Source organism: Ambystoma mexicanum, chromosome 2q (assembly GCF_040938575.1).
Source record: "Ambystoma mexicanum isolate Mex_15411 chromosome 2q, UKY_AmexF1_1, whole genome shotgun sequence".
NCBI classification, from domain to species: domain Eukaryota; kingdom Metazoa; phylum Chordata; class Amphibia; order Caudata; family Ambystomatidae; genus Ambystoma; species Ambystoma mexicanum.
In genome coordinates, this window is record NC_090924.1 from 896423437 (window position 1) to 896437278 (window position 13842).

Genomic DNA, 13842 nt, shown 5'->3' on the forward strand with positions numbered 1-13842 from the left:
TTGTGTTCACCCACCAGGGAAGGCTGAGCAAATGCCCACTTTAACTTCTGCACAAACTCCCCAGCCGCCTTATCCTCCTCACATTGCAAATTATAGGCAGCCTTATGGGTATCCTGTTGGTTTCTGTGTGAGGAGAAATGTTTTAAAATGTCCCTCTTATAGGTTGACCATTTATAATGATCCCGGTCCTCCAGTGCAGCAAAGAAACTGGGGTACTCAGGTGAGAAATTCCATTTAGCAAATGCTATACAATTCACATTATTCCTTATCTGGAATGATGCCATCATCTGCTCATAAAGTCCCAGGTGCTACCATACAGAATACCTGGCATTCTTGTGATATGGAGTCAGGAAAGCTCTTTATGGCGTTGGTTTGTCTCATTGGGTCTTTCACAAAACCCTTGCTCTTTTTCCCCTGTCTTTTTCTTTTTCTGCACCAGAGTTCATTCACCTTCTGACTCAGAACTGCTACTGGTACTCCCGTCCCTGCCCTCTAGGTGTTTCCTATCTCTATGAGATTGGGCATAGCTCCCAGAACCACAGGGTATGAACTCTTCTCACCTGGGCAAAAGTGAACTCTCAGGGTCACTCTCCCTATAGTTAATTTTTAGGCCCAGAATAGAACACAGTTTCCTCATCCCTCCTTCCAGGGAGTCTGGGTAATTGCTGCCTTCCCCTGAATGTATAGAGGTTTTTAGAATTACCCTCTTGGGCTGAAGCCTTAAAGGTTCTTCTCAAGGGAAGCAAGCTAAGGAGTCTCGCTGTATTCTCATCTTCAGCCAATCTAACTTCCTGACTGATCATAGAGTTTTCATGGTCTGAAGTACTTACAATATTATTCCCTATTTCCCAGGACACACTGGTCTGGCCACATTTCGTTCTGTGTGGTAGAGATGAATACTTATCAATATCAGACAGGGACTGGCCTTCTGGATGAGTTGTCCTGGGCCAGGGTAAGTCAAACTGCCTCATGTCACCCTGTTCTTGATAGGTGGAATGCATGAAGTTGGTTCCCATTTGTACATGAGAGGCTGTAAATAACTGGCAAGAGGCCCTGCACCTCACCATGACCAGTGGCCTTGTCCCATTTACTGATTGGTCAGGGTACATCAGGGCCTGTTTATAATTTTCAGTTTCCTTGGTGAGACTCTCACCCTTGAGTCTCTCTTTTCTTATGTCCTGTTGGTAGTCAGAGAGCTGGCCTTTTAATTCTGACACTAAGGCCTGATTAATGTCAAGCACCATGCTCTGAGCTACCAACTGATCTTTTGTTTGCTGCACCTCATGCCGAAGTGGCTCATTCTCCCCCTGTGAGCCTTGTATGCTGTGTGCATATTCAAGGCGCTTTTCCTTCAGGAGAGTAATCTCTTTCTATTGCTTATCCCTACAATGCGCTGCCTCTAATGCTTGTATTTGTCCACCAGCTCTACTAGCTCATTCCTTTCTTCTCTAATTCTGGTCAGTTCCTAAGAACCAGACTGACTCTTTTCTACATCCATTTTCAATTTATGCATTCTCCTGGTTCAAGAGGTCTTTTTCCTTCACCAGTTGAATTTTCTGTTGTTTCGAAGTATGTACATGCTGATATATCTGATCAAAGTCATTTTCGAAATCAACCCCTTTCATATTTAAGTGACTGTTTTCATTTTTTAACTCCTTTATTTGTCATTGAAAGGACATAAGGTTATCTAACAGCCCTCTGTTATAAATAGTCTGATGATTAACCTTATGTTGCAATGTGCTCACATTTTCCACACACTCTTTATGTGCATTTTGCAGGACAGAAAACTCTGTTTCACGTGCTGCACTCTCTTGCTGCTGGGTTTTTACCTCATTGTTGAGTTGTTCCACGAGGCTTTCTTGTTTTAATTCGAAAATATGGTTCTGCTGTACTTGGTCTTCTAACTGTTTAAGTACTTTCTGCACCTCATTTAGATTCTCAGTCTGACTCTGAGCATAGGCCTCTCTCTTCTGCACTTGCTCTTCAACTAACTGCAAGTGGAAGTATAGATATGCTGAGAGCTGAGCCATTTGACTCAGTTCTTATTGAGCATGTTGGGTCATATAAAATGCCTCTAATGCTTTTTGCCATTTCCCAACTTCACACCAAATATCAATTCCTTCTGATGTGACATTTTGCATCATTTTAGCTTGCCAGCGCACTTAATCTGCCTCTGCCCACTCATAATGAATGAACATCTTTGTAAAGAAATGTCTCCTGGCATCATCTGATTCAATTGTATTCATTTTTAAAAACTTTTTTTACAAATCTGTATAGAACTTTCTCTGCTCAGGGGCAAAAATCACCTTATTGCAGCTTGATTTCCACTCACTATGTCAAATCCAAATCAATTTTGTTTTTTACTCACTCAATCTTAATTTTTCACCTATACACCGCCCTGGAACTCAGGGGTCAAGTCCTCACAGCACTTAACAAAACAAAGATTTCTTTCCCTCCACCTTTATGCAATTTCATCAAAATAAATAGTCTGTCATAGTGTACCTGTCATGATTCAGAAATAGCCAGCTAAATCCTGCACGATCCCCCAATTTGTAATGGTCTATTGAGAGGCCATCCTCTACATGAGGAGTTCCTTGCCTCCCCACTCAAGGTGTTATGCAACAAACTGCTTAATGGATTCTTTTATTCAGCCCTATCTCCAATTCATCTAATACCGCTTCAGCCCCTCCCCCTGAGCTACCAATGAGCCAAGAGCCAGGCACAGGAAATATATTTATTTCTATTAGATGTTAAGAAAAAATCACACAAACTACACCCTCCACCTTCTTGTGGCTCACAATCAACTTCTTGTTACACAAATAAATCACACAAATTAATTGGGGAAAACACAAATCACAGTACTTTATCTCAATTTAAATTCAAGATATAATTAGCACTGGTCAGTGAACACAAACAATTGCAAATGTAGTGCTGTGCAATTTTGATTTCCTTAAAAGGCTAGCAGTTTAGTTTTACAAATTTGGGCAAATGCATATGGCAATTATTGTTTCACCCACACTTTTGCTTTAAAATAAACACAGGGTGATTTAGCGGTTTGTTTGTTAGACCCTCCCTCCCTCCCCCTGACCCACCTACTCTGGTCTGGGTTGAAGAAGTCTGACAGAAAAACGATGATTGAAGAATGTGGGATTTCAGATCCCCTCCACTGAACGGCCTGTGTTGGGGAAAGATGGACAAACAAGTGGATGGATTTAAGAACAAAAACACTCCTCTTCCTTAAAGAAGTCAGGGTCAACAGGACAATAAGAATTGCCCAGTTAAATTATAGGCTGTAGTTTTTCAGCGCACACTAGTTAGTGAGCTTTGTTAATTTTGAATTTTAACAAAAATCACCTCATAGTGTTCTGCCAAAGGGAAATAATCAAATTAATATTTTTAGTTAAATAGGTGAAGGATCTATACAGTTTTGCCCCCCATCCCCCCGGCCCGCTATAAAGGGAAAGGATTTAAGGCCAGCAGATTCCCCCACCTTTAAGTTGCAAAGGGTTCACTTCTGCTTACATAGGAAACCTCTGTTTAAAATTCAGGACAGCCAGCTCATGTCAGGTCCCTCTGGATGGATAGGGCAGGAATCTGGTCACTTCTCTCCCCAGGATGGTCCCCCGCTCTCCACCATAGAGTGCAGTTAGCTTTTTAGGCATCTGCAGCAACTAACAGCTCCAATAGACAGTGCCACCCAAATGCAATTTCTGCAATCTCCTCTGGTATTTCCTTGTTGCTGTCAGATGGTGAGTTTTATCAGCTCTCTTGATGGAAATGTTAGCAGCTCCCTCCAATGGTGATTTTTCAGCAGCTCTCTCCCATGGTCATTTTTCAGCAGCTCTCTCCCTTTCTCATAGTTCATACCCAGAATATGGCTATGATGACACCACCAAGTTTGCAGTCCTGGGGAGTACCCTGTAAGCATTCTCACAAATAGAATTGGACAGTGACCCTCCTCTCGCCTCCCAACTCCTGCCTCTCTCTACGGATTGGTTTAAGAGTCTGAAACAGACATAGGGCAACTTCCATTTGGAATCCCCTTTTTTCATGTCAAATTTTGCCAAAAATCTAGTTATGTGTCTAAACTGTGTGATGTGCTACTAACTGCCATAATATATATATTTTCCAATTCAGCTAACAATGGGGAATTAAGTAAAATGGAAGCCATGTCTGCACCATTTGGCAATTTTCCGCCTTTTTCACAGAAAGCATAATAGTTATGAACATGGAATTTACTCTCCACATTTCACAACCTAGTTTAACTGGCCATTACAGTTCCCTAAATCACAGGTGGATTTAAGATTTATCATCAAAATCGGCTGGAAATTATCTAATAAATGACACATAAATAAAGAAAATCTGACTTATGGTTGCTGGGGAGATGCATAAATGATAATAGTCCTTTGAAACAAAGGGAATTTTCATATGTGCAAATTTGAGCTTCCCTTCCTCCACGCTAGTTGTCTGTCTGGGCGAGTGTTTTTATTAGTCTCTTTGGTGAAGCCCTGGAGTGTTAAGGGCTGGATTCACTGTTTGGCTGCTGTCTGGCTGCTCTGTGAAACCATGTGCTGCTGTACCTTTAAGTACCAAAGGCTTCATGCTATGCGACGTGATCCTATAAAACTCTGACTACTTTGCCCTTGCGGCATGAAGCCTTGGAGTGTTAAGGGCTGGATTCACTGTTTGGCTGTTTGGGTGGACGGAATATGGCCAGACATTGTGATGTTATCCTTTGAGTAACACTGACTGTAATATACAGGACACGCCTCTCTCGTCAAACATCTAGTGAAGCCGCGAGCAAGAAGGTGTGTGAGTCGCCCTATCAGCGAACGGCAAAGTAAGCGGCTTTGTGCCTCTCTACACCGAAAAACAGAACTTCTTTGATCAATCGGTCACAATTGAATCAAAATTGTATGGTGCAACCGCTTAGGGGTGATCCCCGGCTTGGGGCCTTGAACAATTCAGACTGGAGAGCGAGCTTTATTGGGTGTCTGGAGCATTGTCACTCAGTACAACTTGCCCAATTTAATGTGATTCTGACTGATAAATATTTTGTGCGGATCAGTCGACAGGTCGGCATTAAAACAACAAGCAGTGCCTTCTAATCCTGCTTGAAGAACTCCAGTTTTTGGTGTGAATTGAATCTGTCCTTTAAATATCTGGGGTGGTTTGATCGCTGTACCGGAAGTTGAATCAGCTATGGAGACAGTAAAGCAAACTGGGGCCCGGGCGCGCCTCCAATACAAAATGGGCAGCGTTGTACTGGATACATCCCTGTTAAATCCAAGATTGGAATCTCTCAATCGATCCCAGGACCAAGACTGTGAAGAGAGCCTGGGATCATCTACTCAAACAGAAACGCTGAGTGGAGACAATCAGCCCGCTAATGCAAAAATGAATGTCAGCGCAAACAAGGGTAGTAATACTAACACTGACACCATTAATGGAAAAGAACTTCCTGAATTCTCTAACTCGGAATTAGCTGCAAAATTTGCGGATGATTTGTCCGCACTGTCAGAAAAAATAAATAGCCAAAGAAGGCAAAGTTTGTCCTTTATTAAAGACAAACTTGAGGTGCTAGACAACCCCCTAGAGGTCAAAAACAAAATGATTGCCAGGGAAGAATTGGAGAGCCCCGAGGGGGAGTGTCCACTAATAGATCCCACATTAACAAGGGGTCTCCCAATGCTATCACTGGGCCAAATGTTAGAGAACCCAACCAGATTGAAGGAGAGTGTATACTCCGATGGGACACCCTCTGTGTTCAACCTGGAATGACAAAGCCCCCCTGAATAACAGCATTGATTCGAGAAATGTCTCCTCAGTGGAGGATTCAAGATTGGACTCATCTGAGTTGTACTCAGAAAGGAAGAAGATCAAGAAGGAGGGCCTGTCAACTACGGACTGTGCAAGCCTGCAAAATACAGTATTGGCAGCTTTGACGATCTCCCTAGCTCCATTCTGTAAACTATATGAGTCTATCCACTCAACAATGTAGGAGCAAGTCACTTTAATACAAGCGTGGCAGGCGAAATGGAATAATATGGAGGCTCTAACGAAAGAATTGGAAGATCAACTCAACCAGAAGCAGAAAAATCCAACCTACGCCAAAGAAGACTCTGCGATTTAGCCAGAAGTGAATCGAATGATAAAATGCTTCTAATGACGACTCTCGTAGAAGATGGGAAATGGATGAGAGCCCATTGGAAAGCCACTGATTAACTTTGCAGGAAGACTATGGTTTCCCCGACAAGTAACTTGGAAGAAGTTACACATGAGGTACCAAAAGTGTCGATTGACCTAACGGATAAATCTGCAGAATGTCTGCTCAATTTTTAATACCCCTTTAATTGGAGCAGCAAATAATGAGGGCACTAGGGGAAGAAAAGGAAGAGTGAGGCTTTATTGGAGAAAAAGCCCAAAAATACAAAAGCTGTTCCAAGGAAAAAAATGGTCGGCTCGAGAGCATTTCTATGGAATATCCGGAATCCATCCTTGGCCCCTCTAACAGTGGCCTCAAAAAAAGACACAAAAGAACTGAATTTGAATCAAGATCCCCCACGTACGTCGGATACGAATGTAGTTACAAGTGGATACACAGATGGCAACAGTAACGATCTATCATTTCAAACAGAGGGTGGTCTAAGTGACCTGGTGGAATTAATCGAAGAAGAAGAAGATGCGCAATTAAATAATATAAGCGCCTCTGATTGGCAGGAGATAGATAAGCAAGAAGAGCTAATCTGCCCAAAGGAAAAAGAACCAAGTAAGGCTCATGTAATAGAGAAACCAGTTCCACTCTTCCAAACAATGGAAGATAAAAAGGAAGAAGGAAGATCTAATAAGAAGTCGAGAACTGGAAAGTGGGAAGCAAAAATCCAGGGAAAGACCACCTTAAAGGGAAATAATCTGTGCTTATGGAATATCTAAGCCATATAGAGAAAGATCGAATGACTATAAAAATAGGAATGAAGGAAAAAAATGAAATCCCAATCAAGAAAAAGGGTTCAAATAAAAAAAGAAATCGATTTACGAGAGAAACCAAAATATAAACTCCACGAATAATCGAAATAGTGATTTAAAGTTAACTCTGGTTAGAAGATCCAATGTTAAATCGCTACTCCTGAACAGGAGTAATGTGATGAAGCTAATCCGATATGTGCCAGCAATACGGCACATTACATCTGCGGACATAAGAGTGGTGGAATTTGTGTCTGAAGATCGGGGTGATAGAGTAATCTTGTATTTAAAATCTAACAATATTAAAGATGCTCTATTGAAACAAAAACGATTATGGGCTTTGGGGTATGTCCTAAAGGAATATGTGCAAACCCCAGTAAGGGGATAAAATGACATGGAAAAAATATCTCCCCAGGGCAATTACCCTAAAGTAGCTCCAATTGTACTCATGCAACTCAAGAAAAAAAGACAATGAAGATGAAATGTCAAAACCGAGTCTTACAATATCCAAGAAAGCAATATCAGAATTTGGCAATTTCACAATTCGGAATGAAGATTGCTTAAAAATCAATCAGTCAAGTTGTAATAAAAAGAGGAAATCGACCCATGAGCACCAGGATTGGTCTTGGATAGCGGAAAGTCTAGTGAAAAGAAATGTATAGACTTTGTATACCGCATTGGTCGAGGAGTTAAAAGTGTGTTGTTGGAATACCTAGGGTTTTGAATTTCTGTTCACCGATAAAGACCTCATACTTGGGAGATTCAATATTACATGTCTCCAAGAGATGTGGCGGATGAAAAATCCTGCATGCGACGTCTATGAGGTCTATTGGAACTCGGCATTGAAGGGGATTCATGGGAGACCTTACTCTGGCCTATTGATGCTGATAAAGATTGACTGTGGTATAAAAGTGATCTCTCACTCCACTCCTAACTCCTACACCGAGATATTGGAAGCGGGAAGATCTTCGGAATTGGGCTTATCCAAATTTCTACTGATCAATGTATATAGAGGAATGAAAGGTCTAGCAATTGAGAGATGGTTGAACATTATTGTGGAGAGAATGGACTCTTTTTTGATAGAGGGCGGTAATTGTGAAATCTTTAATTTATGGAGACTTTAACTTCCGCCTCCTATCAAAGGAGGGTATCCCTATTTGCCATGAACATGTACAGGGGTTAACCGCGAGATGGAGGAATGAGATGGGATCACACGACATGGAACTGGTGAACGGTTCACAAGTGGGTAATCAGCCTGGGAGAAATACCTGGAGAAACAGAATACCGGCAGCATGCCTGGATTTCTGCTTTGTTTCTTCTGCTTTGGGGTAATTGATATCAAAATTCGAGGTTATCCCTGTGCGCCAGAGTGATCATGATCTTCTTATTATTACCATCCAGATCCCTGTGGTTAAGACCATGACAACTCTGATGCCTCCCATTGAAATCAATGAAGGCTTGAATAGATTAAAAATTCCATTGGGCGTCACTTCGCTTTCTGCAGAATGGTTTGAACAAGAAGTTGCTAAAGATAGAAACCTGGTAAAATATACACAGACTCTGACAGGCTTTCTAAAATAAATTGATCAAAAATAAACTCTGATATAGCCCGAGTACATACATATGACACAGAATTAGTAAAACGGTGCCAGGTCTATCAAGCAGAGGTTAGGAAATTAAAACTGAGTTTCTGAATATCATTTAACACTTATACTATAGAGGATTCCAAGATTGAGCCTACACTGACCTGTTCATGTAACCTTTGCGTATTCATTGCACTGTATTCACTATCGCAAACTGTTATAGGTGCTTGTGCAAATGCACTAAACTGCCTATCACCAGTGCTTGCTACACTGTTTACATAACTGATGCTGTACCTGCCGACTAAACTGCCTACAATTGTACGGTATAGAGTGCTTGCATTTACCTTTGGCCTTCAACATGCTGACGCCGCTAACTGTTTCTCGTCACTACCCTGTTGTTAATATTTTATAACCTTACCAGCAGTTGTATTTCCAGTAGCTACATTACCAGTCCGAAGTAAACAGTACCTTAAATGCATACTTAATGTACCTATGCTTTTACTCTGCATCTTGTCTAGTACTGTAACCTTGGAGTGTGCCGCCTAACTACCTCACATCGTGCCTCTGGCAACTTCTGAACTAACTGCCAACCTAACATCACTGCAAATCTCCCCCTGCCTAATACTCGAATACTCGAATACTCGAATACTTGAATTTACTATGGTCCTCCTGAAGCTAGCTCATGGCACACTATTAGGTTTACTCATACTAGGCTTTCATATGGTCCAATTCACTTTGGCAATGTCTCTCCTCTGTGAGACCAAACAGACAACTTTCCTCCCCCACTACAAGCGACATTACATCCAGACTACATCAAACCCATCCCTTTCCTACCCAAACTACTCCCGAACATAACGAAACAATCTTGCCTTAACAGCACCTCCATGCTTACTTCAAAGCAGTGGCTGGAGAGGTTCACTACTAAACCCACCCCAAAGCAACCATGCTGTGGTAGCCACAGATATACAAGACTTGCCTCTAAGCTCTTTATTGCAGATTCGCCACTTAACATCTACCTGGAGAAAACTACTACTACCAATAATCCCCTCATCATATCTCAAGCCTACTATGTCCGACTTCTACTCGGCCATCACCGAAAAAACTGAAATCCAAGCGAAACAAACCATCTACCCCTACCCCACTTCCAGCTCAAACTAAGCCAGATGACATCAAAGGCGCATTGATAAACGCCAGATCAATCGTGGCACATGCAACTGACATAGCTGACTTAATCACTAACGATTACCTTGACTTGCTAGCTGTATTAGAAACATGGCTCCATGCCGCCGCAGGTCCCTCTCTCATGCTCGCCATTCCAGATTCCTACACCATCACCCGAGTAGATCGAGAAAACACTAAAGGAGGAAGGGTGGCCTTCATAGCCAGAGCTAATTTGGCACTCAGACGAGTGCCCACCCTCACACTGAAATCATGCGAATTTATCACGGTCAAAATAACAACCTCCCACTCCAGCACCCTCACTGTCCATCTCATATACAGACGCCCTGGCCCTACAGGAGATACAGGAGATTTTGAAGAGGATATTACTACACTGCTCTCAGACAATACCAAACCTACGTCACAAATCTTGATTCTTGGTAACTTTAATTTAGGTTTTTCTTACCCTCACGACCAGGTCGCTAAATCCTTGGAAGATTCCACAAGTGAATTAAACTTTACGCAAAGAATCAATCAACCTACTCATTCAAAAGGGCGAAACTTGGACTGGCAATTATAATTGACCTACAGCCATTGAACCACTAACCTGGTCTGATCACTTCTTCATCACTTTTACCACACACACGTGCAACACAGACCCATTCATGCATGACCCACCCAACATCCCCATTACCTGAATCCACAATAAAGAGGCCCAAATGCATAGAGCGGCATGACGTAAGCATGCAGCATAAGGCAGGTCGAACCATAAATGATGAATATCCCCATTTCTCACCCCTACAGGATCACACACAGAAACTGAGGAGCCACGCACTGCGACACCTGCTCCCCCATCCACCAAAAAACCCAGGAGAGATGCCACAGGGGACACCGCCACAGTCTCAAGGGGAACCGGGAGGAGTAACCATGACCAGAGGGACAAAGGCAGCAGGAGCACCAGTTCCACGCAGCCTGAGACCAAGCCTGCTGCCATCGTAGCACCCAGGGAAGTGTGTCTCCCTGCAAGTGAAACCAGCATGGAGGGCATGCACTCTGCTGCCACCAGTTCAACTGGTGAGGCAGCAGCCACTGCCCCACTTTCGGACGAGGGAGAAGCACATGGCATTGTGGATCAAAGCCAGACCCCCAGCCCAACACGCTCCATTCTGGCAAGCCCAAGGTTGTCATCAGGTCCGAGTAGCCATGGAGGATCAGCCACCCCCACCCTGGAAGGGGCATGGAGCCCCCAGGTGTCCTCGCCTGATGCCAGTGCCATGGATTAAGGCACAGCAGTCATCCCACCAGCACCAAGCATGCAACATGACCTCTCATCCATCATCCAGAGGCAGGCAGAGATCACTGGGCTAGTAGGGCAGCATGTGGCTGAGGCAGGCCGTCTGAGGGAGGACCTCAGTATGTATGCACGGCAGACAAGGGAGGGCATGGAGGCATGCACAAACAGGATCTGCAATGAAATGGCCCAACTCAGGCAGGCCATGATCCGTATAGCGGACGCTATTGAGCGGACGCTATTGAGCGCCGATGCCCACTCACAACACAGGATGAACCGGGCACCACCTCCTCTGGGAGTTCCCGGCAAACTAGCCCCCTGCACCGGTCTCTGCACAACCTGAGGTGCACCACATCCCAACCACCAAATTACGGAGGAGGCAATGACAATTAGGGCCAGCAAGGACTAGGTGGCACATGTGGAGAAGGACACGTACACACCATGAGGCTCACATGGGGGTGTTGTGGGGGGAGGGGGTAACAGTGTTCTTGGGAGTTTTGTGGGGGAGGGGGTAAGGGTGTTCTTGGGAGTGTTGTGGGGGGAGGGGGGTAAGGGTGTTCTTGGGAGTGTTGTGGGGGGAGGGGGATAAGGGTGTTCTTGGGAGTGTTGTGGGGGAGGAGGGTAAGGGTGTTCTTGGGAGTGTTGTGGGGGTAGGGGGTAAGGGTGTTCTTGGGAGTGTTGTGGAGGGAGGGGGTAAGGATATTCTTGGGAGTGTTGTGGGGGAGGGGGTAAAGTTGTTTGCACAGTTGGGGCCATGCACTTAATTTTTGTCTTTTGTTCACAATACACTGTTGAAAAGTTGAAACACAGGCTTGGTATTCATCATTGGGTGTGTGTACTGTATTGGGGAGAGGGTTCTTTGTGGGACTGACCACATGCATCAGGGCAGTAATACCCATCTGCATCCATAATAGTTATACCTTGGATGTCATGTAATCTGATACATCAGATGCTGACGCACATCGTGTCCCTCCTGGACATTGCCACTTGCATGTCCTTGCGGGCCTTTTGACCCATCTACATCATCCTCATCTGGCGCTTGCATGTCAGGTGGCATAGGCACATTCCGTCTGATGAAAATTTAGTCCGGCATCACACATGCCATGGTTATCTTCGGCACTTTGTCATGGCCGTACAGGAGAGCCTCACCCGGCACGCTTAGGCACCGGAGCTGTGTGTTGGAGAGGCCGAATGCCTGCTCCATCATGACGCAGGTACGGGTATGTGCAATTTTGTTGTCCTCTTCCTGCTGGTTCTGTGGGTTCCATACAGGGGTTAGGTGCTACCTCTTCAGGGGATAGCCAGCCTTGCCTGGATGGGGTGAAGAATGGGTACCTGTTACCGGCCACGCTGCTGTGGACTGTACATGTCACACATGTCTTCTTTGCATTGTGATTGGAAGTCACAACTGACAGCATGCATGCAGACAATCTGCGTGACTGCAATGTACAAAGCTGGGCTCAACCATGCAAGTCGACATGCCCAAAACATGCCTCCGGAAGTAATGGAAATGTCCTGGCTGAGGCTAGGCCTCAGGTGTCCTTGTACCCAGGCACATTTTGTACCGCTATGCCAGTGTGCTGCCATTCCTACATCCATGTTGCTGTGCTGCGGGGCATCACTTCAGTGGTGCTATGGGTTTGTGGTCAGGTGCCATGGATAGGGGTGATTCCTTTGCATCCATTCTAGGGCACATTGCGGTAATTATGTTGTGCTGCCCAAATTCTGTATGACTGTCCTGAGGGCAAGATGATGATTTGTGTATTATGTGGTGTGGCATGATGTGAAATGTGGGTGTGGATGGATGTGTCCTTTTTGCAATATTTGAATGTATGCAATGTTGTGCAGCTTCGCATTTCATGTGGGGTCTTATCAAGTACATTGTGAAGTCCCCCAATGGACATTGAAGTACATCTGTATGACCATTTGTCCCACGCACGCCAGACAATTCACAGTTGGTGTATCGTTCTTTCCCCCCCAATCACACCGCCCTGTGCATGGCCTGCTACTCACCAAGTTGCCACGATCATTGGCCAGCTTGTCGCTCCATGTTGCTTGGTATGGTTGAGTTCTGCAGGCCATTGAATCATGCGTTGATCCGGGATGTCTTGCGCAACAATGTGTGATTATCTTGTTTGCATCACATGCCATTTGGAAAATGATTGGGTGAAATTATTTTCTGTTTCTGTGGACTACTTCATTGTGATGTGGGACCACCAATTCCACATGGGTACAGTTGCTGGCCCCGATGCTACTTGGGATGGTTGCGAGTGAACAGATGCATAATTTGGTGTTTGCAATTTCCTGGGCAGTCCGTGGCAGGAATATGTATTCATGTCCAAGCTTCAGGAGGGCATTGTGTACCTGGTTCGGCGTGCATGGGAATACTGGTTGTGAGATGCCATGCATCTGCCACACATTATGCTGCTGCGAGCCTGTGGCCAGGGAGTGGAGCGCAGTCAACACCTGCACTAGAGGGGGGATTGCAGTTCTGATGTCTATGAGTCTCACGCTGTCGTCATGTATCTTATCCACGATGATGGTGATGGTATCCCAGTGCAGACGGTACAGGGTTGGTATGTGCTCAGGTGTCTGGTTCAATGGAATGGCTTGGATCCTGGAGATTGGTGGCTGGCTCTGTGGTATTTCTGGGTGCCCTGGTGGTGCTTGCTGCGCCTGTCTTGCCCTACTCCTCCTCCTCCTCCTCCTCCTGCGTCTCCTCTGTGCTGCCTGTTGTTGGTGCTGCCGCACTGCAATCATGTCCTCCAGCCCATGTAATGCTGGCAGTATTGGAAGCATTTTTGTGTGGCAAGGGGTGTGGTGTGCTCTTTTGTGCTGCCACAGTCT